The following is an 11,652-nucleotide window of genomic DNA, read 5'->3' as shown; positions in this document are numbered from 1 at the left end:
CGACGCTAAGGATTGTTTTGATCGATAATAATCCGTCATGTGCGTGCGCGAGTGCCGAGTGCACTCTTTATTTGTGCGTGCAGCCGTGCACAGTGTTTCTCCCACGTTTGGTTAAAAGTTGGCGTTCGAACTTTACAAATAAGTTTAGTATTCAACGTGTCGCTATATCATGCTGCGTTCACTCTGACGCTCTGTGCTGCCTGCGAGAGGGAACAACAGACACACAGGACACAGCACATGAGCACAGAGTGCTAAAAGGGGGAGGGCCGAGGGCGGTGCGGTGGAAGCAAGGGGAACAGATCTTCAAGCTAAAATGCATCGAGCCTCTACACGTTCTTAGCTTGTAGATCTGCTCTTTTTTGCGAGCGACATTCTGCTGTGTATTGGCAGTGATGGCTGGCTGCCCGTCAGTCTGACACTTCGGGATCGACTTGAAAGGTTCCCGCAAGCTACTGGTAGCTCGCGAACCCCTGGTTGGTTACCCCTGGTTTAGACAGAAAAAAGTGGTCCAAGTACAGTTGCAACTTACTCAGGTCAGTTTCATTAAGACTAAGGTTACGGCACAGTCGGAAACGAGTTGTGTGTGTATGCGTGCGTGTGTGTGTGTGTGTGTGCATGCGCACACATTTTCCTTATCCATGTTTGATCATAATTGAAGATCATAACCTTCAGCGTGGCCAGAGAGCAGGTGCGCGCGAGGCCGGGGCCATCGACATGTGGTCACTGATATCTCCAATCATAAGAGGCCGGGACAGAGCAGTGCAGGGGAAAAAAAAGGCAGAAAGCCTGGAACAAGAGCCAATCAATGAGCCAGAGAATTGGCTGACCTTTCCTTTATTACCAAACGGCCACGGTCGTTCGTCTGGGTCTAGAAACCGCGGCCGATTTAGAGCATGTGGAAGATTAAATGGGCAATACATGACCAGTCGCTCATTATGGAACTCCAAGCAAGGAAACTGTGCCACGGAACTTGTCTAAGTAACTACTGGCGCGTGTACGGGGGGGGAATCATCATCTGTTGGTCGTTTATGGGAATCTGTGTTTTCTGGTCCAACCCCCCCCCCCCCCCCACCCTGCAGTCCTAGTTCCTCATCCACTGGCCAAGAGGGACTTGCTAGGGAAATCGTTTACTTTAATATTGATTTATATTATCCGTGCACTGACTGGGGTAGATATTTATATATTTGTTTTTGTCTTTGGGGAAAGTAATTGAAAAGCTTTACTTTTGTCCTATTTAACACAGACTCCTCTCTCACACACTTTGTGCACGTGCATGCATGTCACACACACACACACACACACACACACACACACACACACACACACACACACACACACACACACACACACACACACACCCCCCCCTCCTCTGTGCATTTCAAATTCATCACCTCCTAGCCAAAATTATGAAAATCTGCTCAGGGAATTGGGAAGCCCCACGTTGCCCATTGCCAGGCCCCTACAAATCAAGACAATCCACTGATAGCTTCATTTTTATTTGCCAGTGTGTGCAATCCAATGCAACAGGACTGTTCCTCCTAAAACAGTGTGACCAACGTCTCTGGACACCCATTAAGACCCGAGGCTGATTCTAAAACAATGTCTCCTAAATCCGAACGGCTTCCTGAAAAACGTGCGTTGCCCTAAAATGATATGTATAGGCCTATTTGGCCGCGGACACAGAAACAAAGATTTGAGTTAGAAATGTTTGCTTTAAAAATATTATACTCAAGTGTTTTATGATATGATATAATATTTAATATTAATGGTAACCTTTGTTTTGCATCACTTCATTTTATTTATTCACAAATGTGTAATGGTCATGAATCACCAGGATCCTGGATGTCTTGATTCTAGGCTTTAAAATCAATATTTTTGGAAATCTCTATCGGAAAATTGAATAACGATGGAACCAGAAAATGGCCAGCACTTCAATGCCCTGTAGCTATTTTAGTAAAAAAAAAACATTAACAATTATTGAGAACCAATATGCTATAATATATAGCTTAATGGATTAATAAAATAGCAATAAATTCACACCAGTGCCGTCGGATTGTGTTGTGAGTGAACCCGACGAGTGAAGCACGGCAAAATAGAGACCCATGGTTTGTGTTGATAGGAGGTTGGCTCACCTCAGATATAATGGCAGCAGATGGGACGGCCATACTGGCGTATAGCCTCTAAAGCCATCTGGTTTAGTACCATGGGAGTCTGGCGTATGGACCCCCTCCACGGACCCGTCCGAGCCCACCCTGGCCCGGGGCCCGTTCAGGTGGCTGAGCCCGGGGCCCTGGCCCGGGGCCCGTTCAGGTGGCTGCTACATATGCTGCTATCTCTGAACCAACGCCAACCACTGTGATGAGAGTCCTTCCAGGCGCGGCGGTGTGTCCATTGATGAAAGAACAGGTCGATTCACAGTCACAGGTATTAGGCAGCTTGGAATTAAAACTGATATTTCACCCATTCGGACAGGGAAAGCATCCGTGTTATTTTAGATTTTAACTTTGGCTATTCAAAATTTCAAATATATATATTTGACTCATAGTGTGTCAGTTTGTGCCGTGAAAATCGTGAAAATCTGTGTTAAAATGTTTTATCTCAAATCTTTGCTTCTGGGGGTACCTGGAACATAATATGTTGAGATGGTGTCTGCGGCCAAATGCATATAATTTTGGGGATCCTTGACTTGAAAAAGTTTGAGAACAACTGATAGACACGTAAACATCTGTTTTTCAGAAAACTGTTAAGATTCAGAAGTGTTTCGTAGAATCGGCTTCAGGTCTTAAAAATCGGTTAAAGACAGACAGACAGCCAGTGAAAACAGATGGTGATGTTGTGGTAACACGCCATTGAAAGTGACATGTTTAAATTAATATCTGGGCTCCTATAAGCCATGACTCCAAGTGAAAGGTTCAGTCTACAAAACCAAAGTAATATAGTACGTTTCATCCTATAAATCAACTGCTAATCACAAGTTTTGCCACGCTCAGCACAGGCCCAGCTATCGCTCAGTTGTTAACACATTCTGAACGGGCACCCATTTTGGTGTTGGCATCATGTTATGCTTTAGCTATTGAAAAATAGCAGATCTACAAGCTCATATCGCGCCACCGAGTGGCGCGATATGAGCTTGTAGGTCTGCTATTTTTGAAAAATCGAAGAGCGACTGACATTTTTAGAATCTGATCTCAGGTCAGAATGGGTTCGTCAGACCAGCGTGTGCCCAGTGGAAACCTTGTATGAATCTGATCTCAGGTCAGAATGGGTTAAAAGTCATACTTTGGGAAATCACAGCCCATTTAGCACTGTGAGCCACTCACTCAGTTGATCTATGGGTTAACTCGCTGTACCGAATATTGTTTGGATTAATAGTCCCCACCGGTACATTCCCATTGAACGTTTTAACCCATTCTGACCTGAGATCAGATTCATACGAGGTTTCCGCCGGACACACACTGGTCCTGATGAACCCATTCTGACCTGAGATCAGATTCTAAAAATGTCAGTCGTTCTTCGATTTTTCAAAAAATAGCAGACCTACAAGCTCGTATCGCGCCACTCGGTGGCGCGATATGAGCTTGTAGATCTGCTATTTTTCAATAGCTAAAGCATAACATGATGCTGACACCAAAATGGGTGCCCGTTCAGAATGGATTAACTCGCTGTACCGAATATGTTTGGATTAATAGTTCCCACCGGTACATTCCCATTGAACGTTTTAAAAACAATCCCCCGTCCCCCCACCCCACTTTATTTAACGTTAAAAGACAGTAGCAGATCATTCTCTAGTGAGACTATATGCTAATGACTGTGGTATTGATTCCTCCCCTCTCTCACTCCAACACTCCTTCAGGAGCGTCCTTAACCCTCTAACACCCAGCGTTGCTTTTTAGCAACAATTTTATTTTATTTAATTACTAAATTATTATAATTTTTTTCTGTTCTTTTTTCACCTAAATGTCATCAGTGATGTTCATTGCAATGCCATTTCAATGCCATTGGTCATGATATTTGCATATAAATACCCCCCACAGAGGCTGAAATTCACACAAATTAAAAATGTCTGGACTCTGTGCGATTTTGAACATTTTTTAACCTAAGACTTTTGACCTTTTCCCTAATAAAAGTAGGTAAAATAATTGTAATATATGTTTTTTTGTGATCATTAGAATGTCTAGAACATGTTTTATTCATTATTGTGAAAGATATCCCCCAAATGTAAATTATGATTTTTTTATATTATTACATAATTATTATATAATTATTATAAATTTTCCATCAAACTTTATTTTTTTATTTTTTTTAACATATGTTTTAGTGTCAGTCCTAGTAGTACAAAGTAGTAGTAAGGTTGAAATCTATTTTTTGCAAGTAGAAATTAATGCGGGTGTTAGAGGGTTAATAGATGGCAGAGAGAGAGCCCCACAACCCCTCCGATGGACTCGAGCTGTTAATTGTGCTAATTGAATAAAGAATGATCGTATACCTTTGCAAATGGGCCAGCAAAATGCCTTCGGGGGCCAGAGTACTTATTATGACACTGCTGGGATTGTTTGTGTTGCGTTGCCACTCTGCAAATCACATAAATGTGAAAGGGAGAAATGAGAGGAACCATTAATGGGGAACATCCTCGTATTGTTTCACTTAATGAGCAATATGTGCTAAGAGTCAGCATTTTCCTCCAGTACAAGGCAGTTGATGGATTGTTGCCGCGATGGAACTTACGGCCATACCAAATCATCAAGAGAAATAACAACGTGAAATATGTTCAAGGGATCACGGTTGTGAAAGCTGCTGTACGTCCACCGTTATCAGAGTGAACCCAGACCCCGCCGCTGACCAGCGGATAAAATACTGCTTGGGCTTGCGAGTTTTACGGTCGCTTGATTAGCGCCCCGCTATTGCTGCAGACCCACGCGCCGGTGGCTACCCCCTTAATCGCCCGGCAGAAAATCTTTGAGGGCTTAAAGCAGCAATTACAGTAAAGTCAATCGATAATGACAGGTTTGAGAGGGCGCCAAACGACTTTTAATGAATTTTAAAAGGCGGCATAAATAATGCAACGGCTTAGGTGTATAATTATGGCCCGACGCTCTGCCGCTGTTTAACCTAATGTATGTAAAGAAACGGAACACTGTTCCCTTCACTTCCTCCTTTCCACATCAGAAGAAAAGGAATATTAAGGGTATTAAGGTCGACCTCTGTAAGGGAAGGCAGCACTCTGGCCAAGGAAAGCCAACCTGTCAGGGTGAATTAATGGCATCCAAAAGGCAGTAGACCAAGCATGCAGACCAGACCAGACTGTGTCTCAATCACTGAGGCCCTCCTAGTCCCTGGGCCTGGCCTGGCATGGAGACCAGACACTGTCTCAATCACTGAGGCCCTCCTAGTCCCTGGGCCTGGCCTGGCATGCAGACCAGACCAGACTCTGTCTCAATCACTGAGGCCCTCCTATAGTCCCTGGGCCTGGCCTGGCATGCAGACCAGACCAGACTGTGTCTCAATCACTGAGGCCCTCCTATAGTCCCTGGGCCTGGCCTGGCATGCAGACCAGACCAGACTGTGTCTCAATCACTGAGCCCCTCCTAGTCCCTGGCCTGGCATGCAGACCAGACCAGAGGCACTCCTAGTCCCTGGGCCTGGCCTGGCATGCAGACCAGACTCTGTCTCAATCACTGAGGCCCTCCTAGTCCCTGGGCCTGGCCTGGCATGCAGACCAGACCAGAGGCCCTCCTAGTCCCTGGGCCTGGCCTGGCATGGAGACCAGACCAGACTGTCTCAATCACTGAGGCCCTCCTAGTCCCTGGGCCTGGCCTGGCATGCAGACCAGACCAGACTCTGTCTCAATCGCTGAGGCCCTCCTAGTCCCTGGGCCTGGCCTGGCATGGAGACCAGACTCTGTCTCAATCACTGAGGCCCTCCTAGTCCCTGGGCCTGGCCTGGCATGCAGACCAGACCAGACTCTGTCTCAATCACTGAGGCCCTCCTAGTCCCTGGGCCTGGCCTGGCATGCAGACCAGACTCTGTCTCAATCACTGAGGCCCTCCTAGTCCCTGGGCCTGGCCTGGCATGCAGACCAGACCAGAGGCACTCCTCCTAGTCCCAGCCCAGGGACATTCACATAAAGTAAATGGCGCTCACACGAAGCCGCAACTTGACGCGTCGGCAAGTTGCAGCGGCACGCAAGGTTCATTTCCATCCACCAGCTGTTTAAAAACCTGGAAGAGTCACATGCTCTAAGCGGCATCTTGCCGCTACTGTCTGGGCGCACGGACACAGGGATGGAGAGGGGATGCACGCCATCACTTTTTATGGGAATAAAACTAACAAATCAAACCCAGCTGAACCTAAACCTGACAGATTGTCGGCGGTGCACTGGATCCCAAACCTCTGTGTCTGAATTGTCCACACAGGTGTGTGAGTTTGGTGGCCGATTGTAGTTGAAATGTTAGATAGAAATGATGAAACAACCAACGCTTTCATGTGGAAAAGCGATTTGTTTATCCTCACACCTTGGCAAAATAATGCTTTGTCTTAAGTAAGAAAGGATGGGCTAGGTTTCATTTATGCCTCTCAGAGAGTGATTCATATTGTTTTTTTTTCCTCCCCTTCTTCCATTTCATTCCCTCCGCATGAGCGGTGCCCATGAAGTGTATCGGCCATTCCATCAGCGAAAGAAAAGCATTTTCTCTTGTTCCTGCTTCCCTGTTCACCTCCATTGACTCTAAGGGAGTTGAGAGGCTGGGGAGCTGACGACGCCCAATAAACATAACATCGCCACGGCTCAAACTGTGCGCGTTATGAGCTGCACGCATGCGGACACACACACACGCACACACGCACGCACGCACGCGCAAATGCACACTCGTTTGTACCGGTATTACTACTGTATACTTGTGAGGACGTCACAACAATATCTTTATGAAGGCATTGAAAATAGCTTGAAAAAGCCATATCTTCCAGCTCACAAAGCTAAAGTGTCACTAAACCAAACCAAGTGCCTAATCATAACCCTATAACCGGCATGAATCTTTTCCGATTCTCTCCCTTTGTTTTTTTTACAATCATAAAACAACGTCTATTTCTCAAATGATATTATACTTGTGGGGACATTTGGACCTCACAAATATAGTAATGTGCACAAGCACGCACTCAAACACACGCGCTACACACACACACACACACACACACACAGCTTCTCCCATCATCGCATAGCTCTCACTCTGCACTCCAGGGAGGACGTCCACATCGATGGTAAAATCAGCTCGTATAAAACAAGAGCTATCGTCTGTAAACAAGGAGTGTGTGAAATAAAGATGAACACCTAGCATGGCTGTCACCTCGCTCATATTAACCCATTCTGAACGGGCACCCATTTTGGTGTCAGCATCGTGTCGTGCTTTAGCTATTTAAAAATAGCAGATCTACAAGCTCATATCGCGCCACCGAGTGGCGCGATACGAGCTTGTAGGTCTGCTATTTTTGAAAAATCGAAGAACGACTGACATTTTTAGAATCTGATCTCAGGTCAGAATGGGGTTAATCAGACCAGTGTGTGTCCAGTGGAAACCTCGTATGAATCTGATCTCAGGTCAGAATGGGTTAAAGCCAGAGAGAAATGGCCTCTGACACTACTCAAAGGGATAGCGTCTTATTGCAAAAGACAAATTGAGCGGTTTGACTCCTATATGCCGTGGCCCAGGCGCTCCTACAAACTAGTAGAGCGGCAAGTTGATTCATATAAATGATACAATCAGTCATAAAACAATCGATAATGTAATAAAACAGTTGATAACAATCAATCCTTATTTTGGGGCATGACATTATAGGCAAAACACAAATAAAATAAATAGTGGAAATAGCCAACCTACAAGCTTCTACAACACATCACGATGCTCAAAGTTGTGAGGTAGTACATCTGCTATTTTCTTTTTTTTGCAGAGACGATTAAGTTGTTTATCGATTTGCTGAAATATAGAATATATTTACAGAAAGAAAATGTGTTTCTCAACTATTCGATGAATTCAAAAAGGTACTTTTAAGACCTTTTTTAAAAAAAATTGAAATTATCTACAAGCCCAGTTCAAATAATGATTATTTTGGGGGGTTGAGAACCACTGGTCTATAGACAGTCCAGTGGTGTCTATGGGGGGTTGAGAACCACTGGTCTATAGACAGTCCAGTGGTGTCTATGGGGGGTTGAGAACCACTGGTCTATAGACAGTCCAGTGGTGTCTATGGGGGGTTGGGAACCACTGGTCTACAGACAGTCCAGTGGTGTCTATGGGGGGTTGAGAACCACTGGTCTATAGACAGTCCAGTGGTGTCTATGGGGGGTTGAGAACCACTGGTCTATAGACAGTCCAGTGGTGTCTATGGGGGGTTGAGAACCACTGGTCTATAGACAGTCCAGTGGTGTCTATGGGGGGTTGAGAACCACTGGTCTACAGACAGTCCAGTGGTGTCTATGGGGGGTTGAGAACCACTGGTCTATAGACAGTCCAGTGGTGTCTATGGGGGGTTGAGAACCACTGGTCTATAGACAGTCCAGTGGTGTCTATGGGGGGTTGAGAACCACTGGTCTATAGACAGTCCAGTGGTGTCTATGGGGGGTTGAGAACCACTGGTCTATAGACAGTCCAGTGGTGTCTATGGGGGGTTGAGAACCACTGGTCTATAGACAGTCCAGTGGTGTCTAAACCTTCCAACGAACCAACTACTGTACAGTCCAAGAGGAAAGTGGAAATTGGCAGCACGACGACATTGGGAGAAAAAAAACTAAAGTTATAATAAATTGTGGAATATGTTATTACTTTGGTTAAATCGTACATAGCCAATGGAATTGTTTTCAATTAGCTAAACTCATTTCATGTAATCTATTCTCTTTATTCATTCGGTTGACCAGTTTTAAAAACACTATTGTGCTTTCATGTAGACAGCAACTGGCATGGAGGAAGTGGAGGAGTAACTGTGGCGAGGCAACGTGGTAGTCTCTACTACACCCTCAGGGGACAGCCGAGGGTCTGGCAGTGAAAGGGACAACAGCACACAGTGGGGAATTGGCAATGATTAAATTGGGGAGAAATAAAATAATAAGAAAGAAAGTTTCAAATAAAAAAACCGAGGGATGGCCTATATTCCTCTCAGTGCCTGCTGTCCCCCAAGACCACACAAGGCAGAGGGAGCTTCCCGTTAGTTCTGGCATAGGAGAGAAAGGACAGTGGCCTCGGGCACGGTGGTCACTGGGGTGTGGTCAGCACTGGTTTGCTGCACCTGGCCGGCAGGCTTCTTCTTCGTTCCCTGTTGGCCAGGTGTGGCCTTCTTTCCCCCGGTGCTGGTTGCGCCTCGGTGATGGCTGTGCCCGCGGGGCGCCCCTCTGTGGACTTTTCTATAGCAGGAAGCCTGGAGGAGAGGGGGGGCAGTGACGTGGCCAATCACTGCTGACCCGCCAACTGGAGAGTGTAGCCGGTTGCACCACGGTGGATTCGAACGCACAAACTCTGCTGTGGTGTCCAGTCATTTTACTACTGTGCGACACAATAACAAAACATAAACTCCAAATCAAGACAACCAAAGAACATTCAAAACACAACAAAACAATAAAAACAATATATAAAAATAAATATATAAAAAATAAATAAAACTCCAATATAGTCAATATACATAGCAGATCATGGTCACAAACATCATCCAGACAAGACAGGTTGGCCAGTCAGGCGACAGTTATTCAGGTTCAATCGGGGGCTACAGCTCACCATGCTGAGGCAGAGCGTTACACAATAGGTAATGAACCTCAAGGAAGCATGGAAAGTTAGCCGTGTCAACTATACGAAGACGCTGAGCAGAGGTACATATGCTATATGCATTATACCGCTGCTGTTTTGTGACAATATATTTTGAAAAATAAAAGCTTTAGCCTCAGCCTTTTCACAGCAGATTGATTGATTGATTGAAATATTTATTAACAGTTTGTAGAGACAGTTTGTACATTTAGAGTACATTTAGAGACATACAAACATTTAGAGACATACAAATAGACATTTCTATGTAGCTAAAGAACAGAACAGGAATTCATCATATAGGAAGCAAAAAAGGGAAAAGATACATATACAGTGAGGGAAAATGGGGTGGGGGGGGGGGGATTCAGATTTTACAGAGGCCAGTTTTGAATTGCAGCCATCCGTAGGTGCCCTTTGAGAGCGGTTTTGAAGGAGTCAAGGGATTCACATGTCTTAATGACTGTTGGTAGGGCGTTCCACATTTTGGTGGCATAGGAGTATAGTATATGTATAATAATAATAATAGTATAATAATAATATAGATATGTATAGTTGACCTCTAGTTTGCTTCCCTCATCAGAAGTTGTGATGATAGTGAAAGATTTTAAGTCGGGTATTTTGGTCATCAATAAAAAGCATCGTGGAATCATTCAGTGGCCTACTCTACTGTAGATGGGTTTGCACACACGCACGCACGCATGTGTGCAACGCTGTGCCATCAGCATAAAAGATAATTAGCATCTGACATGCTTTGACCCAGATTTTTTTCATAAATAGTGAATAAAAATGAATAGAGCCCTGTGGTACACCCTAACACAGAGCCCTACAATTTTTACAATTTACAATTTAATTTAATCCAGAGCGACTTACATTAAGCAAGAACAAAAAAGCATGGGAATACATCACATAAAAACATTTATCAAGAAACATGCGTAAGCTAAGAAAGTAACAGTGGAATATATCTATATAATGAAGCTATACATATAAACTATACATATATACTACTATGCTATACATATGTACTATGACATGCTATGACTACATACAATGCAATTATAGTGCTGTCTACATAACATGCTATACGTCTGTATCAAATGCTATCTAAGTCTACAGAAATGCTATCCCTAACACAGAGCCCTGTGGTACACCCTAGGGTAGCCGGATACAATATCAGAACATATAGATCAGGGGTCAGCAATGTTTTTCAAGTGCCATGCTCTTATTTCCTTGATAGTCAGTGTGCCATATCAACATTACATTTTATTATGACACCACGTCAATATACAAATATTTCCAACAGATTTTGATTCCCATATTCACGACAACCTTATTATTTTCTTAACATTAGGCCACTTTAGGCCTACTGATGAGTAGACTTTCACTTAATAGAGGAATAAGTATAATACCCACTTATCTCCCAGACTCCCTCCGGAGTCAGAGTTCGAATGAATGTAGAATTATGTGCAGGATGTAATTTGCATACTGATGTGAGGAGACTTAATACTATAAAATAAATGTCCTCTCTCACACTTATGTCAGTGTGCCAATGTTGGCACCCATGCCTAAGGTTGCCTACCCCTGATCAGGGATGCCGCCGATTAATTAATTATTCATCGTAGTCTCCAAAATCGATTTTAATATTTCTTAATCGAAAATCGTTTTTTTTTCTTTTTTTTAATATATATATGTTTTTTAATAGTTAAAATATAGGCTAATAAGTAAGGCTGCATGATATATCGAACATGTACCTTCATCAGAGTGGAGAATATAAGTATAAATGAAGTTGAGCAAAGCCACTCTTCTCTGCCCCTCTCTCTCTAACAGACACAGTTAACGATCGCTTGTTAAGTGCCTGCCAGACAGACAATCAGAT

The sequence above is a fragment of the Protomyctophum parallelum genome (assembly GCF_964188405.1).
Source record: "Protomyctophum parallelum genome assembly, chromosome: 5".
Taxonomy (NCBI): Eukaryota; Metazoa; Chordata; class Actinopteri; order Myctophiformes; family Myctophidae; genus Protomyctophum; species Protomyctophum parallelum.
Note: the sequence above shows the minus strand (reverse complement) of the source record.